The following is a 26,615-nucleotide window of genomic DNA, read 5'->3' as shown; positions in this document are numbered from 1 at the left end:
AAAAAGAAAAAGAAAAATGAGAGCCTATACATTACTTTCAAATATGAATCAATTTCTATTGATGATTCCATTACTGAGCAGTACAGAAATTTAATAATAAATTTGGTAAACACTGGCCAATTTACTGGAATGAATTATACAACTTCTCCTTCACTTTGTGCCACTTATATCATTCTTACTGAAGCATGGCAGTTTCATTGAACAAATCTATTTTGTGCAGACAGTAAGGTGACATGAGGTATGTGATATTATCAATACTACTAAAATTAATAAACTTGTGTACATCTTTCATTGTACCACAAGTATTTCCAAAGGCAAGATGAACCTGAAGTGCTTGATAAAGAAATCAATATTCCGAGTAACGTTTAGACTCCTCTAGTACTTTGGAAGGCTTTCAGATGGAAATCAATCTGCTTCCATTTTAGAAAGCAAACCAGGAAGGCCCAAGTATCTTTTTTTCTTTTTTTTAAACTGGGCAAGGAAAATTAAATTCTTGGTCACTACTGAAAATTGCTCAATCCTAGCCTAAAGGTAATTTAATTATGTGAAGGCAAAATTGAACTCTTAGACCCAAGCGTTCAGTTCCATGACTATCTCCCAAAGATGCTGGTACTCAGATCAAGGCTTCTGGAAAATCTAAGGATGCGCAAGATGTTTGCCTGTAAGCAGGACTTTCTGTGACAGTACACCAGCACCTCAGGTTTTTTGCTGCCTTTTTAAGCACTACTTTTGGCTACTGCTTTTGTCCCAATGGGCAATGCTTTAGAAGACTTAAGATTATGATAAGCAAAAATAAAGAAAAATGGTTGTTGTTGTTCAGTCGTTCAGTCGTGTCCAACTCTTCGTGACCCCATGGACCAGAGCACGCCAGGCACGCCTATCCTCCACTGCCTCTCGTAGTTTGGCCAAACTCATGTTAGTAGCTTCGAGAACACTGTCCAACCATCTCATCCTCTGTCGTCCCCTTCTCCTTGTGCCCTCCATCTTTCCCAGCATCAGGGTCTTTTCTAGGGAGTCTTCTATTCTCATGAGGTGGCCAAAGTACTGGAGCCTCAACTTCAGGATCTGTCCTTCTAGTGAGCACTCAGGGCTGATTTCTTTGAGAATGGATTTGATCTTCTTGCAGTCCATGGGACTCTCAAGAGTCTCCTCCAGCACCATAATTCAAAAGCATCAATTCTTCGGCGATCAGCCTTCTGAAAAATGGTAGCATATAGTAATTCTAAAATCCATATTAGGCTATAATAAATAATAATAATGTATTATTTGTACCCCGCCCATCTGGCTGGGTCTCCCCGGCCACTCTGGGCAGCTTCCAACCAATATTAAAATACAATACAAAGTCACAGATTAAAAACTTCCCTAAACAGGGCTGCCTTCAGGTATTTTCTAAATGTCAGATAGTTGTTTATCTCTCTGACCCCTGATGGGAGGGCGTTCCACAGGGCAGGCGCCACTACCGAGAAGGCCCTCTGCCTAGTTCCCTGCAGCTTTGCTTCTTGCAGTGAGGGAACCGTCAGAAGGCCCTCGGCGCTGGATCTCAGTGTCCGGGCTGAACGGTGGGGGTGGAGACGCTCCTTCAGGTATACAGGACCGAGGCCGTTTAGGGCTTTACATGTCAACACCAACACTTTGAATTGTGCTCGGAAACGTACTGGGAGCCAATGTAGATCTCTCAGGATCAGTGTTATGTGGTCTCCGCGGCCGCTCCCAGTCACCAGTCTAGCTGCTGCATTCTGGATTAATTGAAGTTTCCGGGTCACCTTCAAAGGTAGCCCCACATAGAGTGCATTGCAGTAGTCCAAGCGGGAGGTAACTAGAGCATGCACCACTCTGGCGAGACAGTCTGCGGGCAGGTAGGGTCTCAGCCTGCATACCAGATGGAGCTGGTAGGCAGCTGCCCTGGACACAGAATTAACCTGCGCTTCCATGGACAGCTGTGAGTCCAAAATTACTCCCAGGCTGCGCACCTGGTCCTTCAGGGGCACAGTTACCCCATTCAGGACTAGGAATTAGTTATCTGGCTGCCTACATTCTATATGTCTACATGGTACACTATACTGCCATTCTTTTAATTGCAAATGTTGTTGTTCAGTCGTTCAGTCGTGTCCGACTCTTTGTGACCCCATGGACCAGAGCACGCCAGGCACCCCTATCCTCCACTGCCTCCCGCAGTTTGGCCAAACTCATGCCAGTCACATCGAGTCGCTACTGAGCTTTAATATTTTAACCATACTTGCTTCTAGTCCTAAAAATTACAGACTAGAGCTTCAAAGAGTATACTAAGCCTGAAGAATCCAAAATGAAGTATTTTTGACACCCACAATCTTGTTCCCTGTTCATCTGTACATCTGTGCCTATATCCCTCTATCAAGAGCAATCATTCCAATCCAACTAAGTGAATTTAATTCTATATATTTATTGTATATACCACATCTATTATGGTGCTTAGACTGCTAAAACATTTTCCCCACATTAGTCAGAATCAAGATTACCCTGGAGGAAGAATACCCGTGTAGCCTCTGCTTAAAGCAGCAAGGTTAATAAAACAGAAGTACCAGTATTTGGAAAATGTGCAGTAATCTCCTCTCAACTAGTCACATTACTGAAAGCTAAACTTAGTGATAACACTGTTGTCAATACCGCCTGAAAAACACTCAAATGCTAGATAAGCAAGCTACAAAAATATTTTCATTTCTGCATCTAATAAGATGTAAATTTATAAATACTGATGTATATATGGGTCAAATAAACTCTCTCATCCAGCACCAGTTTTGTCATTGCCTCTCAGAACCTCTACAATTCCTTTACCCATGAACAACCTCAAAATCCCCCTGTTCTGGAACAATATAACTGAACTACTAGACTTTCAAATCCAACAAGGCATCACAATGTGGGTTTTCCATTTTTTCTGAATTGATGCAGATATGATTTAGCATGTTTATCTGAATCACTATTCTACATAGCTCTACAGTCAAGGTTCCTTCAGCACAAGGATTTTCGTTTCACGGCAGTTATCTCGTCCTCTCCATTTCCTAAATCTATTCTGGCAATTCCTCCAACCCTCCAAAGAAGATTTGGTGATGGCACAGAAGGGGAAAATTCCTGCTTTGCTATTAGGAATCCTTGTGGAATAGGCTTCTACTCCTAATACAACAATTTAGTTGCATACAGCCCTGATATCATGTTACTATTAAAACTTTTTTTTTTGGCGGGGGGGGGGGGTTTCCAAATGTCAAAAGTGGTAGACTTAAATATGACTGGGGAATCAAAGTGCTCTTTAATGTAATGCTACATTAAAACAAACTCACTTTACTTTGAAATTTTTATTAGGATTCTTGGAAGTATTTTAAACACATTTAAATAGGACACACTTCCCCTGCATGATATTTTATGTGCATAAATAAGGAGTAATTACTTGATTTAAGTTAACTACAACTTTGATTTCATATTTGATTGGATATGTTTCTATTCTAGCTGTCAGATCCAGGCCTGTATTCAATATGTTGTATGAAATTATTAACAATGCACCTTTTCTATAGAAACCAGTATTTGTGAAAAGTTTTTACATACTGTACATACATATTCTGACAGTATATAAACCATTGCAAATTCCCTGCCCTCAAGTCCTGGATGTTAGGGGACTCTGTGGACGAGCTATAATGTTGTGAACTATCCTATAACCCGTGTTACCAAACACTCTAGGATAGCTAACTCTTGCAGTAGGTAGGCAGGAAAGCTTTAGTGGAAAAGTATTCTCAGGCAATTGATGTATTACAATTTACTACCGAACAGTGTGCAGAGTATTTTCAATTTTTGTGAACTTATGCTGAGCAATAACATGCATGGTGGGGAAATCTGTTTAAATGCAAGTAGTTTCTACGCACAGCTTTTTTGTTGCAACATATACAACTTTAATGTTGACTTATCCAACAATTCTCCATTAAGCTAATCATGCAAGTTCCCACTCATTCCAAACAAATGACTTGACAGATTAACTATTTGGGATGGTTCAACCAACTACAGTCAAACAATGTCCAATATTTCATGAAACAGAAGCAATGGTTACCAGCTTTGAAACTAAAAATATTTTTGTTTAACTACTTTATCTTCCAGTTTCTAAAACTACACAAACAATTATATATCCCTTCCCACAAGAAAAATTCCATGCATATACAATGCAAATAATAGCTCCAATATTGAACAACCAAAACCAGGGCACAATGATTTAAGTCAAGATATATATGGTCATCTAAACACAACCAATTATTCTCAGGTACACTGATTGATTGCCTTGAAATCAGCAAAAATGCATTTAAGTGATCAAACATTTTACCATGGCTATTCAAGAACTGACAAAAATGCAAAACTTAATTTCTATACCATACCAAAGTGCAGGCATCTTTTCAAGTCATTCATCTGTAAATCAACTGAGTAATGCATGCTCCTTTACAGCTTAATATACCGGTAGTTAAAACAGGGAGCAGCTGCACAGGTATTACATAGTTGTAATTGCAGCTACCCAACAGCTTTTACAGGCCCGTCTTAGAGGGATCTGCCGCCCTGGCGCAGCGATCCCTCGGCGCCCCCCAGCCTGCCGCCTCTCCGCCCGCCTCCCTCCCGCGCTGGCCGCCCCTTGGGAGGGGGGGTGGGCGAGCGGGGGATGAGAGGAGCGGGCGCCCGCGCTCCGGCGGGCGGAGGATGAGGGGCGGGGGGATGGGCGCTCGCGCACCGGCGGGAGGGCGGGCTGCAAGCCGGCGGGGGGGGGGGCGGGCTGCAAGCCGGTCGCCCTCGCCTACCAGAGCCCCAGCTGGAGTGCTGGAAGGTTGCGCAAAGCCCCGCGCCGCTTCAGCGCTCCAGCTGGGGCTCCGGGAGGCGAGGGCGGGCGGCTTACAGCCCGCCCGCCCGCCCGCCAGCGCGCGAGTGCCTGCCTGCCCATGGGGGCGGGGGCGGGTTGGGGAGGGAGAGCCCGGTATGCTGGCGGGCTCACGGGGGCGCCCCTGGGGTACCCTGCGCCCTGGCGCGCCGCGCCACCGGCCTCTATGGATGAGACGGCTCTGAGCTTTTAGAGGATGTCAATGGCAACATGTTACAATTCAAATAAAGCTAACTGGTTCAGACAAATGCTTCAGACTATTTTAGAGGAAGAGATTCTACAGCAGGTTTCCTCAACCTCGGCCCTCCAGATGTTTTTGGCCTACAACTCCCATGATCCCTAGCTAGCAGGACCAGTGGTCAGGGATGATGGGAATTGTATATTTATTTGTTGGGTCTGTATTCTGCCTTTCCATCAAAGGATGCTCAAGATAGCTGTGTTTGTAGATAGAGCTGGCAACAGCAAAATTCTGTGATGATAATATGTAAGAATATTCAGCCATTGTGTGCATCTGTATTTCAACTGGGGAGAAAGGAACACTGTCTTCCCAGTATTGGTTTGCGCAAGATGGGAAAATAGAACTTTTTCACATATGCTAAGCAAAATGAACAGCACCTGCCAATGGGACTTCATGTACTCCTAGAAACTAGCATCAAAGTCATCTGACTGTTTTGAAAATCTTCAGAAAGAAAAAAGGTCCATCTGGGAGGGAGCAGAAAGTAACTGTTTTAAGGGCACAGTGTTGCACAGTGAGCACAGTCAGGTTTGAAGGATTAGATTTCTATTAGTAAGTGGATATAAATCTTAAAAGTACACAGCTTTCTAAAGAATTTTCATCCTTTAAAAATGTGGAAGTGAACAAGTGCTGGCACACAGCTTTAACTTCCCAAGCTCCATTGAAACCTAATACTATAATTGGCAAAACTGAAAAAACCTGACACTTCATCTTATTGCTAACAAAACTTGTCTATTATGCTTTAGTTAGTTTATATTCTTAGCTGAAATATCTTTAGATATATTGTCTCCTATCTTCCAAAGCATAACCAAAATTGAAGCTCACTGATGTTACCTATTATGTATCATTGTAAATATATGCCACTGCATAAACTGAACATTTAGTTACCAACTTTTGAAAAGCCAGTAAGAGGGAGCACACATGTTCTATGGAATTTTTGTTCTACCAAGAGGTTCCCTTGAGGGTGGGTATATTTCAGCAATATACAGGACATGCAAACACACACACACAATTCTAAACTTATTGGTAAGAATGAAATGTCAAAATAAAGTGGGTTTGTGATCTAGTCAACAAAAAATGAAAAGAAATTTCTTCATCAAGTTTTATTTTCTAATAGTTATAAGTTAATAGTTTTACAAAAAAAAATCCCACCTGGCTATAAAGCTGAGGTTACAAGTTCCCCTTTGAATTAAACTCAAAACAATTGCAGAAGCCACTCTCTACAGCTTTGACCCTGCTTTAAACCCAGTTACGTTATACAGCTTGCCAATTTAATTAAAGATACTAATTTCAAATTTGGTTTTAATTAGGCCAGACCACCTCCCCCAATACATACCAAGTTGATCTTTAAGGTTTTCAGAGAAGTATTTTCACATCAGCAGATTGCCATATGAAGAAAAGTCAGAAGTAGGCCTTTGAAATGCCCTCCGAAATGCCTTCCCTTAGGTGAATCTTGACTCTTAATTTGTTATTTCTCTGCTCCGTGGGTTGCTCTGTTTTATATGATATATAGTTTTGCTTTATCTTGACTTTAGCTAGTCCAGGAAATTTTATGGACAGTTATGGTTGCACTTTTATTGCTTTTATGTAAACTGCACCTTAATTGCACCATTTCTGTTGCTATAGTAACCAAATGACTCAAAAGTTCTAAAAGGTGGTTGCCAAACTATAGTCCGTGAGCCTCATGCTGTTGGTCCTCTTTGTGACTGAGAAGAACTGTGGGAGCGACAGCTCCTCCATCATTTTAAGGCTTTGCACTACATGCTGTTGGAGGCGGAACCTGTTTTGCAACCCAACTCTTCTGTGACTAGTGGAACAATCCACATTCCCCTTCTCTCACATTCACCCTTCCTTCTAAATCAATTTCATTTTGGAAGTGTGGAAGATTACTGGATGAGAGGAGAGGAGAGGCAGCAACATATTTTACCCAGTCCTCCAACTCTAGTGGCAATAGCAACTGACATCAGTTCCGGCAGCCCTTCCCACCCACTCCCTCTTCTGGAGTATGTGCCTGTGCACCAAGGATGTGGCAGTCACAGAATATTAATCAGCCAAAGGCCTGGTTGAAGAGGAACGTTTTCGCCTGGTGCCTAAGAATATATAATGATGGTGCCAGATGAACTTTGCTGGGGAAAGCATTCCACAAATGGGGAGCCACTGAAAAAAAAAGCCCATTTTCATGTTGCCCCCCTCCAGACCTCATGTTGAAGCGGCACACAAAGAAGGGCCTCAGATTCTAATTGTCACAGAAGAGTAAGGCTTACTTTTGAATAAAAGTGCATGAGATCAAGCTTCTAAGGCTGTAGCCCTATGCATGTCTACCATTGATTTCAGTGGGGCATGGGAACTGCTACAGGATGAAGTGTAGGGAGAAAGAGAGCCAAGTTGCAACTATGTTTAGAAGGGGAAAGTGGCAGGGGAAAATAATAAGTTTAAAAGGATTTTTGCAGATAACAGAGATTACATCTGGAGTGCTTTGAGTAGAAGTCTTTTCAGTCCTTTCCCACCCGTTTCACAGATGACTTGCCTTTTGCAACCAATCCCACCTACACACAAATTCCTCAATAAATTCTACCCATTTCTGTTCCATATGCATCCATTGCATTAAATATTTGCATTTATTATAATTGTGTTTTATTGCTTCTTTCATTACTTGTACATTGTATAATTTAATTCCATAAATTCAAACTGTATTACAACAAAATAAATTAATAAATAAGCAATTAAAATACAATTTTAAATCATACAGCATCTGACACAATGCATTACAACTGTTGCAGCTGGTAGAAAAACCCATTGTGGCCCACCAAGACCATGACCAAGTTTCCAAGTGGTTCACAGAAAAAAAAAAATCCATGCTTTACACTATTTGAGAAGCTATTGTCTAATATGGATCAAAGACTGGTAATAAAAAAATCAGGATATATAGATAAATTAGAACAAAGGTTTGTGAAAACCCCATTGAATGCCTTAAAAAGATGAGCAAGAAAGTCTTAAAACATTTTAAATGTTGTATTTGGGCCTAAACCATACAACCAGTTATCTGTGTTTTTCATTCATATAGTAGTTAAGCTGAAATACACTGAAAATGACAGAAAACTGAAGGATCAGAGTCAGTATAGTATATTTTTGATGATAAAGGTTGGGGTAATGAAATGACTTTTATAATACACACACAGAGTTTACTGGACAGAAAGCTTTTAAGCAGCTTTCTTATAATGGATGACATGTATAGAAATGCAGTTTGATTTTTGAAAATGGAATGTTTAACACTATGTTTGTTTGTTTTAATTTGTAATGGGAACTGTTGTTACTTGTTGTACAATATATTACAATTCATAATAAAACTGAAGGACACCAATGTATCTGTCATGTGAAATGAGCAAATGCCATGAATTTGAAACCTTAACCTTTCACAGGTCCCACTGATGTTTTTGAAAGCTTTCAAAATATGGATCCTTAAGAAAGGCATCAACAAAACTGCTTGCCACATTCAGCAAGGTGAGTGTGACTCTGCTGACTGGTGAGCACAATGAGAGAAGCAAGCCTCAGTCTCAACACTGAAGTCGCAGAACTGAATAGAAACTAAACAACAACAACCTATTAATTACAAAACATGAAATGCTGGAGTTAGTTTGGCAGGTGCCCAAACAGCCTTGGTGATACAGGTCCAAACCACAAAGTCAGTCCCTCCCTAAAGGCACTTATGATCAATGCCCAATGCATCCTCCCCACTTCATCTTTCCTTCACGAAAGGCAAGTATGCTTGGGACTGGACCCCTGTGCTTAATTTACAGATATAACCCCCCCCCCCCAAAAAAAAACCTCATAGGAGCTAGATACTTAGGATGTATAGTATCAGAAATATTCTACTTCTTTACATGTGGATCAGTAACACCACCAGAGAGTACTAATCAATTTCTCATTTCTTTGCTTATTTTCTATCCCTTCATACTACTATGAAACTTCAGCAATGTAGAGGCAGTGATCCTCAAAGGCTGCATTTTAAAATGTTTCACTAACTTTAAGCAAAAAGTCACAGTCTGGGAACTCCAAGTCAACAGTTATGTGCAATTCAGGGCTTTTCCTCTGGGACTGATAGGGCCTATAATCCAAAACATCTGAAGGTCACCAGTTTGGGGAAGGCTGCCCTACATTCCCTCAAAGCCACACACAAGACCAGGAAAATCTCCATAGTAGAATTCAAGGGGGTGTGAAGAACTGCAGCCAGCTACCAACTTCTGTGCAAGTATTTTGAGTACACGGGTTCCTGTGATTCCAATCTTACCTGTATACAGAACTAGCAAAAAACCAACCAAAATATTTCAGTTTCTGAGTGAAAAAAAAAGTCAAAACTGAAATAAAGCTAGAGACTCCTGTGCAAATATCCTAGTATAAGGTAAAATAAGGTAAATGACCCTTGGACGGTTAAGTCCAGTCAAAGGCAACTATGGGGTGCAGTGCTCATCTCGCTTCAGGTTGAGGGAGCTGGTGTTTGTCAACAGGCAGCTTTCTGGGTCATGTGGCTAGCATGACTAAACCGCTTCTGGTGCAATGGGACATTGTGACGAGTGCCAGAGCGCATGGAAAACCATTTACCTTCCTGCCATAGCAGTACCTATTTATCTACTTGCACTGGTACACTTTCAAACAGCTAGGTTCACAGAAGCTGGAACAGAGCAACAGGAGCTCACCCAAGAGGCTCTGTTGTTTAGACCAGTGTCACCCGACAGCGCTGTATAAATAAATTTCCCCAACTACTTAAGTATCAAAAGGAAAAAAATCTTGCATTAACTTAGCAACATCATTGGTGCATGTACAAAAGTTTAAAAACTTCCACTGTTTAATAATTTAAAGATTACACTCAAAAGTGCTTCTAAGTTTGAGATGTAACACACACAACCTAAATATTAAAGTTATTAAAAGCAGATTTGCCTACAACAAGCAAGTTTGTAGAAATGAATGTTGTTTCATGTCAGAATACCAGTATTAAACAGTCTAGTTACTGACTTCCGCTGAAAACATGAGGTCTCACTAGATGGCATCATTTGTCTCCATTTCCTAAGATTGCAATTACTATATTGATTTAAGCACTATTTGTACTACTGAAGCAGGTTCTAAAACACAGCCATAATATACTAAAACCAGTTGCTGTCCATTACCCCTTCCCGACTATTAAAGGAGTACTGTGATGCCATGGAATGTTTGCAAACATCTGTAAGCTTAGGAAAAACTAGCCAGGAGAAAACTGTTCATGAACAGTGCAGTTTCCATATGGAAAGATATGGTTACGCTTGAGAGAAAGATTTCACACTAGGCCTACAGACCAGAGACATGCATGCTGTTGGCAGTAGAGGCAGAGACAGGTGTGCAAAGCAGGTAGTTTTAAGGCTGGAAACTAGTGTGACGAACACTGGAAATACAGCAAGGAGGTTCAGTGGGCAGTGAGCTTCAAGACAGAAGGCCTGAAGTTCAGGTTAGTCATTTGACCATTACATAACTATCCAATAATGGTCAAGAATTTAAAGCACCACTTTAGAACCGCAAGACACGTTAGCTTGTGAAACTGTGAAATTAACTATTTGTAGCTATCAGTAATACAAAGACAAGAAGTTTGTTTAAAATGAAATAAACCCATCACATTTCTTTCTCTAAGGGCCTCAGAGCAAACTTAACAGCCATTAAAAAAAGACGATGGCTTTTAAACATGCTTATCAACCTAGTACAGTGGTACCTCCGTTGCAGACGGGTTCCGTTCCAGAGTTCCAGTTGGATCCCGAGATTTCCGCAACCAGAGGGACCACTTCTGCACAAGCACACACAGCAAAACACTTCCAGGTTTGCCGCTTTCGCAACCCGAAGTTTACATTACCAAGGCTAATGTAAGCCGAGGTGCTACTGTACAAGGAAGCGATCGCCTACACCTAAGTAATGCATGTAACACAAGACTCCTCTTGAACTGGTGAGCAGGCAAGTTTTACACCTATCTTTTCCATCACATTATGCCACTACAAGGTGCAGATCTCCAGCTAGAAAAATCATTTTGCTTTATGACATAACTTATTAAAAACACTCTAACACAATAGGCAATATTTGACCAATTTACAAGGTTACCCATCTACTGTAGCATTGAGGAAAGTAGGAATGAAAGGGGCAGAGGGAACTAGTAAAACACTGGGCATAGCAACGGGGGTGGGGGGGTGGGAGTGCTTTGTGCTATAAGGAGGAAGGGGATTGCTTGCTTTTAACTTTTAAAAGGGAAGCAGCCTTCAATTAAAATACTTGTATCCTACCCCAAGTTTATAAAGATAATCAGCCTCTCAAACACAGAAACTTTCCATGCTGCTTTAATTTATCCATTCAACATGAAAGGTAGTTTTCCTTCCTCCAAACCACTTCTAAACTACAGCTTTTTGAGTCAAAAAGAGCCCAAATTATTTAAATGTCTGTACTGACAAGAGGAAAACTTCTACCCCTAAAGTACAGACATCCAGTTTAAACCAAAATTAAACTTCTCTTTTGTTTCAACAGGGTGTATAGTCGAAGAAACCATTTTCAAGTACCCACTACTACTGATGAGCTTTGAGCTATAGCTGCAAATACACACACCGGGGCTTTTCTAGTTCCCTTTATTATAGCAGCCACAACCTGTACCCCCAAAAGTTGCTATTCAACCAAGATTCAAACAAAGTGCATAAGGATTCAACCAGAATTTTTAAATCACTCACAGGTGCACTACGTTAATACACTGGAGCAAGATTTGATACCTATCCAGGTATTCTACGCTCTTTCCTCAGACTACACTAGTCTGATTTTAGAAAAGCCATTTTAAAAAGAGAAAGAGATTAAGGGCAAGCAACACATGCATGTACATTACTATTACTGCAACATCAAGCAATGGATGCTAAAGTGTTCCCTTATCACCTCAAGCACTATTTTTCAATAGAAGTAATTCAATAGAAGTAATTCACACACAGTTATGAAAGGATTTGCAGGTGTTAACTGGCCCTGATGTCAGAGACAAACATATCACCTCAAATCAGTATAAATTGTACTATCTTAGATAGTTGTTCAATTAAATTTAAAAGGTACCTCCATGATGTACAGATGATATATTACACCAGTAAAAATAGCAAAAATGTACAAAACTGGATCAAATACATGTTGGAAATGTAAAGAAAAAGAAGGCATGTTTTATCACATGTGGTGGGAATGTAGAGAAGTTAAAGAATGTTGGGAAATGATAAATAATGAATTGAAAAAAATGTTTAAAATGATGTTTATTAAAAAAAAAACTAGAAGCATTTCTGTTAGGGATTTTAGGACAAGATCTGCCAAATAAAATAAAGAATGTATTCATGTACGCTACAACAGCGGCAAGAATTTTGTTGGCACAACAATGGAAGAATTAGGAAATACCGACGAAAGAACAAAGGCAAGAAAAACTGATGAGTTATGTGGAATTGGCAAAGTTAACATATAAACTACGTGAGAAGGACAACCGGGACTTTAAGGAAGAATGGGAACTTTTTACAAACTATCTAAAAAGACAACAAAATGATCTGGACTCTTTGGCAGGTTTTGAATAAACATTCACAAATTTATTATTAGTAGAACACATGATAGATGAAGTAATATGTACAAATTTATAACATGCAGAAAATAATATGTACAAATATATCGGAGAGGGGAGCTGAGGGAAGTCTTAGGGGGGAGGGAAGGGAATAAAAAGGGGGGAATGTAACTGATGCTATTGATTCACAAACTGTTTTGCTGAATTTGTTTAATAAAAACTTTTTTTCAAAAAAGGTACCTCCAATTAATCAGTCAGCAGATTTTAAAGAACGAATGTGTAACATAAACAGCATTCTTAAACAAACAAAAATTACAATTGCAAGGAAAGTAACAGCACCATCTTTATTTTATTTAAACATGTTGTATACAACTTAACTACAATCATCTATAAATACTGTACAAGAAATACAATACAGAGGCATTCCTTTCTATACATGAGAACATTGAGATAGAAATGATAACTGATCCATGTACATATGTAGAAATTCTGACTATTACGGTAAGTGGATTAAGTCAAAGGCCCATCTGGTCCATCAACCTGTTCTCACAGTGGCGAACCAGATGCCTATGGGAAATCCACAAGCAGAACCCAAGTGCAATAGTACTTTCCCCCCACTGTGTTCCCAGCAACTGGTATGCAGCGGTATATTGTCTCTGACCCTGAAATGGCAAGCTTTAAACTGGCATGTGGAAACCTGAGTATTTTAAATGTACATATGGCCAAATGTCTGACTCGGCTTTCTCAAATGTATAGTATACGGCAGTTAACCCAATTAAAGCAATCTTAGTTGGTCATGAACTTGTCAATAGATTAAGTATGAATAAATTTGCTAACAAGGAAAAAAATATTGTTTTTAATAATGTATTTCTGGTACCACTTAATACCACTTAATTGTCACTTAATAGTCAGAATGCCGATAGCAGGTGTGTGTACTATTGACCAAACTGCCAGTTTAGACTTTATGGTCACTGAAGCACGTTTAAACACCTTTCAGGTAGCAGTCAACACAAAACCAACCTTAGTATCAAGCCTGATTACAAAATCCAGCACAAAAAACCTCAACCATCTACAATTTAAGATGTGCAAGGGTACATAGCCACCAGAATTCATCTGTCTTCAAAATACTTTTAATAAAATAGCATTTTCCTTAGGGACAGCATCCAACTACAATTTAATGGAGTGTTTCCCAAACTTGGGTCTCCAGCTGTTTTTGGACTACAACTCCCACCATCCCTAGATAGCAGGACCAGTGGTCAAGAATGATGGGAATTGTAGTCCAAAAACAACTGGTGACCCTAGTTTGGGAAACAATGGTTTAATGTGACATGCTAACCAGGTCACTGACAAGTATTCTAACAGGGAGGTGCTAAAGTTGAAAAGGTGCTTATTGTAACCTTATTAAAGAAAAATACAAAATGTAAGGGATTAGGTGGCAAGATCAAAGGTTCAACTCACTCCTTTAACAAAGATCACCTCTGCCTTCACCACCCATGAACTGCAGAAACATAATGGAAAGCAGGAGTGTTTGTGGTGAGCTTTTGCAAAAGGCAGTAAAAAGCTGCATATGCCTTCTGTGGGAGTTTGGCATGATGGCCACATAAAATGCCTCTCCCTTTCCACAAGCCTCTGCTGATGTCAAATGTTTGATAGGCATCAGGACAACCACAAATAGTGGTTGGCTATCATGGAAAATAAAAGTTTTGTGGAACGGATTACTTCCGGGTTCGCCGCTCACACATGCACAGAAGTGATAAATTGTGCTTCATGCATGCGCAGAAGTGCAAACCGCTCTGCACGTGTGTGCTTTGTCCAGCGTCCTTTTCGGCCAGAGACCAGGGCTCCGGAACAGATCCCGGTGGCAAAACGAGGTACTACTGTACTTTCTAAAGACTGAAGGGATCGGTCATCAGTCTCTGGATCTTTGGAATCTTTTGAAAGGAAAATGCAACACACTGACAAAATATGCTTTGTTCCATTATGCTTTCCAGTAGAAAAAGAGCATTAGACAGCAACTCGCCAAAGGCTACCTGGAAATCATGGTTGAACAGTCAGTTGACACACTGAAACAGGAAATAACTCGGTATGACTTAGGAGGACGTCGAAGACTAGAGAAGGGGCAGGTTCAATAGTTATTAACTGGACACAAATGGATAGTTGGGTTATCAGAGAAGACTTTAAGTATAACATTTTTGTGATGTCTCAAAGCAACTACACGTCAAGATTGTCAGATCTGAGAAAAAAGGTTTTAATATTCTTATCTGATACATTAATTAAGACCCACAGGCCCCAAGCAAGATCTACTCTCAAAGCCTTTCCTCTTTTTTAGGAAGGGTGTGGGGACACATTTCAGTGGCAAAACCTGCCTAACGTACATCATGCAAACCAACTACATCCCACTCCTTGGATATGTAAACCCCCAGACTGCCAGGGAGATTCTAAAATTCATTGTTTGCAGTCTTATTTGTGAGCCAGGCTTCAGTGTCATATCAACACACTTCATTTATGTTTTTTGTTTCTCCAAGCTCAGAGTTTTCAGTAGAGCTGGCATCAGTTTTTCCATTGTGTTTCAACCAATCAATTTAACTATGTGCTGTACCTGTTACATGAAGATTTCACCATGTGAACTGCTGGGAGTCTAATCTGCCATTTTGGGAAAGTAGGGTTGCTAGCTCTTCAACTGCTCAGGCTAACTGTGCTTTTAAAGGCAGATATTATTAGGTGGCATTGTTTATTTGCATGCTGTAAAGATATTCAGCCTAGTACACTAGATTCTGCAGAAGCTGTTGTTCAAGGCTGAAAAACAGGGCAGCATGGGTTGTCTGGTCAGTTGGCAACCCTAGAAAGATAGATTTAAATATGTGAGTGAAGAAACCAATGGAAGTACTGAGATATAAACAAGGATGTAGATGTACAAGTAAGAAAAATGGGTAGCAAGCTCTCAGAGTAGCACATTAAGGAGTGAACAAAAAAAGAGTAAATGTTAAAAGATGCAGGTGCAGATAGACTTTGCAGTAGAAAAAGAGGAAAACAGAAAGGGTGTGCAGAAAAACCTGCTGGTATGGAAACATGAGAGCATCACAGAGTGTAAAGAAAAAAGAAGGATTAGAGGTAGAGGCACAGAGACCCCAGGTGGAAAGGAAATATAAGGAGATGGCAACAGACTGGTGAGAAAAGTGTGCATGCTCCAATGTGCGGAGAGAGAAACATAGGGAGAGAATGTTTTAATAGGTAAGAGTACAGATACAATGTGTTATGTGCAAAAGATTGGCAGACTGAATTGTATTAAGACACAGACTGTTCTGAAATTAAAATAGCCGTGCAGCCCTCTTGTAACAAAAATGAAAATAGCCCTCAGTGCTTTGGGTTGTCTCTTCCTACTCTGAAGCATCAGGTGTATCACAACTGGAGATGGGGGTCTGATTTATGACCCAAAAGGTTTCCTGGGGACAGATGTATGACGTGAGTTTTCCTGGACAGTTGATATATTATGCCACATGGACATGGTAACGTATATGAACATCTACTTGCTTGAACACTTCACCACAAGTTTGGAGACAGGAATTTATGCCTAGCATGAAAGCACCTAGTGTAGCCATGCAATTTCCCACTCACCTGCTTGTTGAAAACTACACACTGTGAAGAACTACACCTGGGACTTTAAATCCTGCAGTACAAGAGAGTATATGTGCAGCCACCAACAGAATATGTTTTCTATACTGTACTTAGAAATGCAGCAAAGGTATGGGCAGCAGCTCTACATAAGAAGTGGGGCAACATGAGGTACAAGTAAAAAGAAAAGATAAAGGCAGCTAGGAGAAAGAGAAAGAATCCTGTTAAGTGAAGGAGGGAATTGGTAAGTGCTGCTTCAAAACTTAAAAGGCAGGGTTAGCAACTCCGAAGGTATTTGCATTTCTATTGCAAGGCCTGTCAACTTCTGCTTTTCAATTTTATGGTATATTTGAGATTATATTTTACAACTTCAGGAACGAACAGGCAAGATGTTACCATAACTAGGTACCAAATGAATGAGATCCACAAAAGTGGAAGGACAGATCCTGAAGTTGAGGCTCCAGTACTTTGGCTCCCTAGAAAAGACCCTGATGTTAGGAAAGATGGAGAGGACAAGGAGAAGGGGACGACAGAGGATGAGATGGTTGGACAGTGTTCTCGAAGTGACTAGCATGAGTTTGGCCAAACTGCGGAAGGCAGTGAAAGATAGGCGTGCCTGGCGTGCTCTGGTACATGGAGTCACGAAGAGCTGAACACGACTGAACGAATGAACAACAACATACCCATTTAAATTTAGTTCAGAAAGTATCCCATAAGAGTGCAGAGCACATAACATTAGAGGTTATTATGTACGTGGGGGAAAACTATCTAGGTCCCAACCATGTTTAAAGCTTTATAGGCCCATGACCAGTACCTTAAGTTGTCTTAAACACTAAAAGCACCCCAAACCTATGCTCCTACTTTGGATCCATTCTTCTGGACTATAAGATCTGCCAACGATTATTACCATGATCCAGCATCCAGTACCCTGCCAGCATCCAAAATGGCTGACTAAGACAGACAGACAGATACTCACACACCATTTTAATATAAAGTTCAGATTAGATATAAGGTATTTATTAGCTCTAATAAATGGAAGTTACATGAAATGTAAGAGCTACAGCTTTTCTACTTATAATATGTAGCATGATGGTGGTCTTTGGTGCTAGATAAGCTGCCTCCTCCCTAGATAGAAACTACCCAACAGTGCAACCCTATGCATGCTTACTCAGAAGTAATTCCCAATGTAATTCAACAGCACTAGCTTCAAGGTAACCATACATAGAATTACAACCCAATTTGCAAGATCCAAACATACATGGATAGCAAGTAATTTCTACTACCATCACCTGTTGTATAAGGTGTGTTTGCCCATAAACTTCAGTGTTCAAGGTAAAATGAAACCATTTTTCTTAGCATACAAAATATTTAATTTTAAGGAAAATTCTCCATTACAACCTGCAAAACACACACACACACACACAGAGAGAGAGAGAGAGAGAGAGAGAGAGAGAGAGAGAGTGTTTATTATGCAAAGGATAAGGGACAGCATCCTTTGCATAATAAACCTATATATATAAATGCAAAGGATAAGGGACAGCATAGGGACGTGGGCGGCGCTGTGGGTTAAACCACAGAGCCTGGGGCTTGCTGATCAGAAGGTAGGCGGTTGAAATCCCTGCAACACGGTGAGCTCCCATTGCTCTGTCCCTGCTCCTGCCAACCTAGCAGTTCGAAAGCACGTCATAGTGCAAATAGATAAATAGGTACCGCTCTGGCAGGAAGGTAAATGGCATTTCCGTGCGCTGCTCTGGTTCACCAGAAGCGGCTTAGTCATACTGGCCACATAACCCGGAAGCTGTACGCCGGCTCCCTCGGCCAATAAAGCGAGATGAGCGCCGCAACCCCAGAGTCATCCGTGACTGGACCTAATGGTCAGGGGTCACTTTATCTTTACCTAAGGGACACCATGCCTTATCAACAAGCAAACTAAACCATGAAATAAGTATTTTCATATGTACAGGGTTAATCTTTTGTACCACCCACCTAAAATATATAGACTCAGTGTCCAATAACTAACAACTATCCAAGAAGAAACACTGTCACCTGTCTTTATTAGAAACTGGATCCCGAGGCAGTTGGACAATAACCTACCAACATGTGTTTAAATCTTCATGAGAGTCATTTTTGCTGGGTTTTAGAATCTTACAAGATTTACCACCTGCTATCTTCACGCCAAGACTATCTGTAGCATGAGTAAAGCATTTCAAAAGAAATATTGCTGAACACAACAAATAAATCTAGAAGTTTTTTCCTTCAAAATTAGAAATTCAGTTCATTGTGAACAGATCTGTTTTTAATCTCATGTCAAAAACCATTTCAGAATGAGCCACAATACTGTACTCAAGTTGTCACCTGTGAAACATTTATCAATGAGGTTGCTACAACCATTTCAGAACAGATCACCTAAAATCTATATTTACAAACCCAACATCCAATGGCTGCTTGCTATTACTTAATTGCGCAATACACAAGGATGGGATTTCAGCATATTCAGTTGCAGTTATAGTCTGTGGAACACGGCCTTTAAGTAGAAGCAAAATGCAAAGGCATCTGCTTCCCTCTGGCTTGATTTTAATAGGAATACAACTTGCAAGGTAACATACATTTTAGTACAAATATTCACTTTTATAAATATTGTGTATTTGCAACAACAGAGGTACTGCCCAGAAATAACTAGAGATATAAGTACAGATCTCATGTAGCCTGTGTGTCATCTTTGAAACACACCATGTACCTTACTAATTCTGAGTTTTAAACTTTGACTTCAGTTGAAAGACAGTGAGTTCATGCTAACCAGAAAAGTCATGGGGTTTCATATTGGAAATATGTTGTAGAAACTTACGAAGCTGCATTATGCCAAGTTAGATTACTGGTCTATCAAGCCCAGTCTCGTTTAGACAACTGAGGGATCCCAATAATCAATATTATAAACTCAATAATCTCTGTGGAAAAAATAGGTTAGTACTGTAATATTAGAAGGGGCACTGCTAATCAATAATATGAAATGATCCCCTTGGCATAATCAGAGCATCAACAGACATAGCTATGCTCCTTTCTCCATAAAGACAGCCATCTAGGTGATAGATTTGCTAGCACTGCATCAATCCACACAAGAAACTGTTTTACAACTAGATCAACACCTAATTCAGAAAGTTTAATCCATCTTTTATTTCAACTCCTTTTTCTATTTGCATCCACTATGCCATAAACACTGTCACTTCTGATCTGATGATCATGTAGACTTCCACAATTGGAACTGAAGTTCTAAAATGTTAAGGACCATAAGGTACTGAAAGGAACTTATTTCATGTGTCATACTTAGCCTGCATTACTACTGTATAAGAAAAACACTAAATATTCGTATTTAAGATCAACTGCAAATTGGGGGGGGGGTGTTTTGGCCAAGAGACCAATTACTACATCAGGTATGCACATTAAGTGTGTATTTCTAGTATTCCTATGGTATCTCTTGTATGAATATAAATTCTACAGTGATGCTAAATCCTTACATTGTGCCTTTTGACACCCTTGGCTTTGCTCTCCTTGCCACAGGATCTGCATTTGGTTGTATACATATACTATGTGAGTGTCATATCTATCCCCAATTTCTATGGCTGCCTTCCGCAATGTGTTGCCCTATGGATTTCATCCAACAGTAACTCCCATCAGCCTCAGCCAGCATAGCCAATGGTCAGAGATGATGGGGATTGTAGTCCAGCAGTATCTGAAGGGAACCACATTGAGGAAGATTGCTTTATGACGTAGTAATATTTTACATTTCTATTTCTTTTGGAAATTGCTAAAGAATTATTAACCTCACATACTTCATATATCTTTGGCAGGGGGTAGGCTGAGGCTACAATAATAGAGGCATATTTTAAGGGCAACAAGTGAATTAATGGCAGAGATAAGTTTTCAACCAGGGACTTGCAGGCTCCCAGTCTCAGCCACCAACTCTTAAATGGATGAGCAACCTAAGCTTGATTTACAATGATAAAAAGCAAGGCATACTACTCTGTGAATCAGCAAATACCTTGAGTTGCTATACTTGCATTCATAAAATGAGAGCAAAGCAGTTCCGTTATCTTAAACATCTCAAAGGGTTGGGGGTGGGGGATAAGTATAGCACAAGGGAAAATGGCATTATTCAAGATTCTTACAACCAAATTTAATCAAATCCGCAGACCAAGATTTAGGTACTTCAACTAGGAACCTCCTACCTTGTTTTAATGAAACTGGATCTTTGCCAGCATAGTCTTCTACATTAGGAGTGGTTACAGTAGGTACAAATTGGCAACAACAAGGTCAGATACTCCAAGTTTGTGTTAGTTTCCAGGTTAGTTGCTCACAAAAGTTTTTCCTCCAACTATATCCAACTTTTTACATCCAGGAAGTATATGTTCCAGCTGTCTGGAAGATGAATGTGAAGATATTCCTGGTCACCCATCTAAGTTCCCTTTGGGCAGGTAGTAGTGTGGCAAACAGGCAGCGCTTTCTTCCTATGAAGTACACGCAGCAATCTTCCCCCTCAATCCCACACCTCATCCCACTACTGGAACCGTGAAGGCATCTTCATGAACTCACGTGGTGTTCACATCCAAAGGTTAGGCATACCAGTTGGCGGAAATGACAGGGTCATGAAAACTTTCGATGAAATGGGATAAATCCTAACGCCACCTTCCTCACATACAAACGCTTGCCCCAGGAGGCTGCTTTGGTCAGCCTCGCCGGCCCACGCGGCATTCGAGGGCGCATCCAAAATGTTCATAACCAGCACATGCAACTAAGCCATTAGCAAATCACTTTAACGTCGTGATAAACCACACAGAGGGGCTCGTGCAGGGAAAGGCAGAGAGAGAGAAACCTGACATTCCGCTCTATTTCCAACCACAACCCCTGACTTGAAAGGAAGGAGTCAGTCTTAGCAGGTAGGAGCAGGAGGACCCTTGGCCGCCAGCCTCCGGCTCCCTTCCCCAAGAAGAGAGAGGCTGGCCGGGCGGCTGGGCACCCCGCAGGGCGGGTAAATAGAAGCTCAAGGCTGCCGAGGATGATAATGCCGTGCATTGGCGGCGGCGTAATCCCGGCTACTTAGCCCGGCAGAGCAAACCGGAGACCAAGAAGCACCTTCACCTAACGGGCGCCCGGCGGCCCATTCTAAACAGCAGCAGCAGCCGCGCGTCGGCGGACGGGGAAATGAACGCGAACCAACCGGAGGGGCATGAGGGGGGAGCCCTCTCCCTTTACCTCGCCCAGCTGCCGGCCCGGCGAGGAGGTGGCGGGCGGCCGGAGGCGCTGCTCCCGGGCTGCCCTCAAGGTCACGCCGCGCCTCGCTTCGAGGGAGCCGGCGTGGGCTCCCCGTGGGAAGGAGGGGCGCGGGCAGGGCCCGCCGCGCCGGCCAGGTTTCCTGCCCCTCACCCCCACCCCGCGGTCGCCTCCTTCCGGCGAGCTAATCCCCCAGCCCGCCTGGCCTGCGCTGCTCCGCGGCGCCTCGCCACCTGCGCCTCCGGAGGTGCCCCGTCCGACGCCCTCGCCGCGTCCTCTCTTCGGGCTGCCCGGCCGCACGCTGCCCACCCTTCCGCCTCTTACCTCAGGGTCTGCCGCCGCCGCCAAGCCCCACACGCGGCCAGCGCCGCCGCCGCCGCCGCCACCACCTCCAGTGCCTGCCTGCTGCACAGGGTCCCCCCACCCCGCCCCAGAGCGCGCGAGCCCCAGCCGCCGCCAAGCCCGCCTGAGACCGGGAGGGGACGGAGGGAGAGAGGGAGGGGAGGGAGAGAGGAGGTGGCGGCAGCAGCAGCCGGAGCGAAGGAGGGAGGGAGGAGGAGGAGGAGGAGGGAGCCGGGCGCCCCGCCCCGCCCTCCGCGGTAGCTCCCCAGCAGCAGCGCCTCGCCCTCGCTAGTCAGCGGCAGGCAGGCGTGCGGGCAACGCTCGGCTCCCTTCGCGGAGCCATATGCCGCGCGGGAGGGAGCCGCTGCCTTCGCCGCCTCCCAGCCACAGGCGGCCCGGCTCGCTCTCCCTCTCTGCAGCCCGCTCGCTCGCTCTCCACCGCGAGGGTTGGCCACTTACTAGTCCGTTCGCCCGCTTCTCCTCAGGCGAGCCCTCCGCCCCAAAGCGACGGTAGCCACCAGGTTCCGAACCGGCCCGACCCCCCCTCACTCACTCACTCACTCACACACACTCTCTCCCCGGTCCCCGTCACGTGACAGGGTCTCGCTTGGGTTGGAGGAAGAGGCGGGGGTCTGAAGGCGCGGCGCCTTCACGGGTGAGGGGGGGCGGGCGGGGGAGAGAAAGGGCGGAGCCTCCGATTGGCACTGGCGCCTGAAGGGGCGGTACGTGCCTCTTTCTCCGCCTCCTGGACCTCCCGCTATTGGTCGGAGTTGCCTGACGTGCTTGTTTCCATGACGTATATGGGTCGGGCTGAGGCGTTTGATGAGGCCCGGCGGGCTCCGGGTCGTTGACTTTGCCACGAGCGTCTCCCTGGGGAGGGGTGGGGGGAGGCTAAGGCGCTTTTGCCCCTCCTCTTCCACCTCACTTGCACGTCCCCGCCCCCACCCCAGCTCCATTGGGCCACCCCCCACCCCACAAACTGCAGGCAGGGGGTCGTCTGGCGCGCGTGCGGGTAGCTCTGGCCGTTGACTCACTTAAGGCTGGGAAAGGCGAGGGGCGTGTGGAGGAGGATTGGGGGGGGGGGAAGCGGGGGGAGGGGGCGGTTAGAAGACCCAACTGCCAGAGGAGGCGGAGGTCATCGTTGGTCAGCTCGCGAGTGCGAAACATGCGCCCTCGAGGAGACAGCAGAGAAAACCCCGAGCGGCGGCCGTTCGCCGGTCCGAGCGGCGTCTGCGATTGAAATGACAGCACGAGAGACGAGACTTCGACGTGCCTGAGCGATGGGCCGTCTTAGGGAGGAGCGGGAGGTGGGCCTGAAGGGGTTAGAAGGCAGTGCACACAAGCCAATGCACACAACGTTCCCTCAGAGGGCCGGCATTTACAGACACAGACCACGGAAGAGGGAGAGGCGACCCATTTCCGTCACTGACACTTGATGATGATGATGATGATGATGATGACCGGCGGAGGGGGCGCTGGGAGAGACCGGATCTCTCGCTCTGCCGCCTGTCATGTCCTCCCTGTCAGAACAAAGATGACGACGCGTGCTGCTGCTTCGTGTTTAGTCACTTCCTCGCCTTGCCAGAGCAGTGGCTTCTGAGGAGCTTCGCGGCAACGCGTGCGTGAGAAGAGGGAGTGAGGGACAAAGTGAAGACCTGCCGTTTATATTATAGATCATATATATAAAAGCGTGGTGGTGCTCAGCCTTTAAATCCGTTTTATTCTCCATCGACGTCGCTAGCCCAGTCAGTCCTAAACTGGTCCTGGGGTTGCATTGTAACTGGGGAGCTTCTGTGTTCTCTGCGGGTCAGCTGCACACACGGAGCTCTAATGAAAGTTGAGGTAACAGGGAAATGATACAGTACCAGGGAAGATTCCGTTCGTCACGTTTGGAGGAGAACCCTGCCTGTCTTTCGCCAGACATACAAAAACACTGTGCCCACTTTGTTTGAAGGTCCATACCTGTGTTATGTATAGACCTGCACCAGGACTTTCTGGATCTGTGTCTGGAAGTAGGAGGCACAGTGATCCACTGTATGGTTCCAATGTGATACAGATGTCAAAAATTACAGGAAACACACACCCTGGTACAGACAGAGCATCAATGATGACAGTATTATGGAACCACAAGGCTTCCTATTTCTATTCATCATATTGGCACTTTACTGAACACAGCTTCCGCCTAAATCAGAGCTCCTGATTTAAGGTACACTTAAGCTGTTATTTCCACCTTCTGCTCATTGGCACTATATTCCCAAAGAGGGGCAGATACTGCCTTCAACATGTTCAGTTCTCACAGACCAGCTTTCGCAGGATTTCCCTATTCCAGTGTTTTTCAACCACTGTTCCGCGGCACACTAGTGTGCCGCGAGATGTTGCCTGGTGTGCCGTGGGAAAAATTGAAAAGTAATTATAAAATACTTTCTTTGTGTTTATTTGATTCCTATTCAAGAGAATTACTTTATATATAGTCAATATAGGCAACAGAGTTAATTTTTTTAACATTTTCTAATGGTGGTGTGCCTCATGATTTTTTTCATGAAACAAGTGTGCCTTTGCCCAAAAAAGGTTGAAAAACACTGCCCTATTCTGTGTCCTCTCATTTTGCCAGGTCCAAATACAATAATGCTTATTCTTAGGCTGGTCCACACCCATTGTCTTCCAAGACACTTGTACTGTACTAAACTTAGAAGCCACATTAGTAGAGTGCACTCTGAAGTACTGCTACCTCTTGCACAATCTTATTCCTTATCATAGACGTAACACAATGCTTTTCACATACAATTGCAATAATTGTTCACATACAAAAATGTGTCATAATCTGTGTCAGAAAAATGTAAATGTTACCAGGGTGGGAACATTTTAAAATATTAGGCATCCTGCTTCATTGCCCCCAGCTCATCCCAAATCTGCCTCTGGAGTCTGACTGTTGAAACTTGTGCTTGGCACAGCTGAGTGATCTTTCATATTCTTCAGTAAATTCAGTAAGTTTTTCATGTTCTTTAGCCTTAAAACATTTTTCTTCTTTTGTGTCTTCTCATATCACTGGCAAAGCTTCCTGGGTGAGGTAGGGCTGGCTAACCTTCACTGTCACTGTTCATGGATGGAGCAAAAGATGCCATTTCAAAAGCACAATATTTACTCCAAAATCAGCAACACAGAGGAGACTTGATTTCTCACAATACTCTTTCTGATAAAAGAAAGCTTTTTCTGACCAAAGAGATGTGGTGAAAGGGTTATGGAGAAAGGCTAGGTGCCTGGTTATGTCTTATACAATGAAAGATAAAAGACATGATAAAAGTTTTTCCTAATCATAAAAAAAAATCATAGAATCATTTATTCTCTTTAATCCCATGGCTAGCACAAGAAGAAAGAAATACAGAAGACAACAGTGCAATAGAGAACAAAAAAGGAAACAAAACCAATTTAACTAAATAATTTCTACCAGCATTATGAGTTGGGCATTTGTACCTGCATTATGAGTTGCTTAAAGTAGTAATATTCCAAAATTTATGTTTGAGATTCTTTGTGAATTTGTGCATATATAATTCAATAGAGCATGTGATATAAAATAGGTACCTTTTTCTACCTTATCAGATTTTCTCTGGTAAGCTACCCAAATACTTTGGTAGTGAGGACATAATGGACCCCAGACTGTAAAGTTTATTTTTAATCCTGTGCCTTATGCACACATACAAATGATTTTAAAGAAACAAGCCTGCGATATTTGAAATTATGGTGATAGGTTAGGGCATGGCAATGGGTAGGGTGAGGAGAGGCAATGCAGGGCACACTGCCTACTATAGAACAGGGCCCAAGAGTCAGTATAAATATACCAGTTAAAAGAATCCTATCAGATCTGTTGAAATGGCTATATACTACTTTATGCTGTTTCTTATTTAGCCTCAGTTTGCCTCCCTCCCAGCAAAGTTCTTCTTTAAAGAATGCAATCAAATAAGAGTCACTGCAATATTTATTTCCTTTCTGAATGCAGCTGAGTATTACCTTATGCAAGATATATTTAGGTCAATTGAAAAATCAAAACAATGAACAGACGTATCCTGCAGACTAATTTATGTGATTCTCTTGCATGTCTTCCCAGTAGGAGAGAATAAAGATACATCACATATACAAAATTCTCTTTCTTTCTCTCTGCAGATCAGTGTCCTCATCTGTACTGATCACTATGGCTCAGCAAGACTTTCCCAGACATTTTAAAAATTGCATTTGGGAACACAGCTTTTTGGGACTAGCAGATGTGTTCCACTCAATTCCTCATTTTCTAGCTCCTAAATGGAAATGGTAACTATAAAAAACTAATGAGATAAGTTCTTAAGGTTCAGACACTGAACCTGGTGATCTCACTCTCTTTGAAATGCCATTTTTAATGCTACAGTTTTGCTTCTCCCCTGGAAATGATTATATCCTTTTATTCCCATAAACAAGAGAAGACGGTAGCAAATTCAGATACACATTTCTCATCTACCAGGAGGCCTTAAATACAAAGCTGGCAAACCCTGTGGTCTGGTGGTGCGGTTTTTTTAATTCTTGATCAGTCTAGAACAATATTCTCATCCACAATTTTATTTTATTGTGGGTGAAAAAGTTGACTAATTTGGCAGTGTCCACCAAGGTTTAGCACCAGTCTGGCCATTTTTTAAATAGAAGCACCACCTCCCGGACCAGAAAACCTATTGATCCTGGAACAGGCT

At 42.7% G+C, this 26,615-nt stretch overlaps 1 protein-coding gene across 9 annotated transcripts in view; it reads right to left on the bottom strand.

The window, feature by feature from the left end:
* ATP2B1 (ATPase plasma membrane Ca2+ transporting 1) overlaps window positions 1–22,496 on the bottom strand; it is a 68,138-nt gene extending 45,642 nt beyond the window's left edge. For 6 of the 9 annotated variants that reach the window (XM_033161932.1, XM_033161939.1, XM_033161938.1 and 3 more), the window contains exon 1: window positions 22,363–22,462. The gene's annotated coding sequence lies outside the window, so the exon portion shown is untranslated. The other 3 variants (XM_033161937.1, XM_033161935.1, XM_033161934.1) reach the window with 3 other exon arrangements.
* Between the last annotated feature and the right edge of the window lie 4,119 nt (window positions 22,497–26,615).

Source organism: Lacerta agilis, chromosome 10, assembly GCF_009819535.1.
Source record: "Lacerta agilis isolate rLacAgi1 chromosome 10, rLacAgi1.pri, whole genome shotgun sequence".
NCBI classification, from domain to species: Eukaryota; Metazoa; Chordata; class Lepidosauria; order Squamata; family Lacertidae; genus Lacerta; species Lacerta agilis.
The sequence above is the reverse complement of the archived record's forward strand: the minus strand, read 5'-3'. Positions and strand labels throughout refer to the sequence as shown.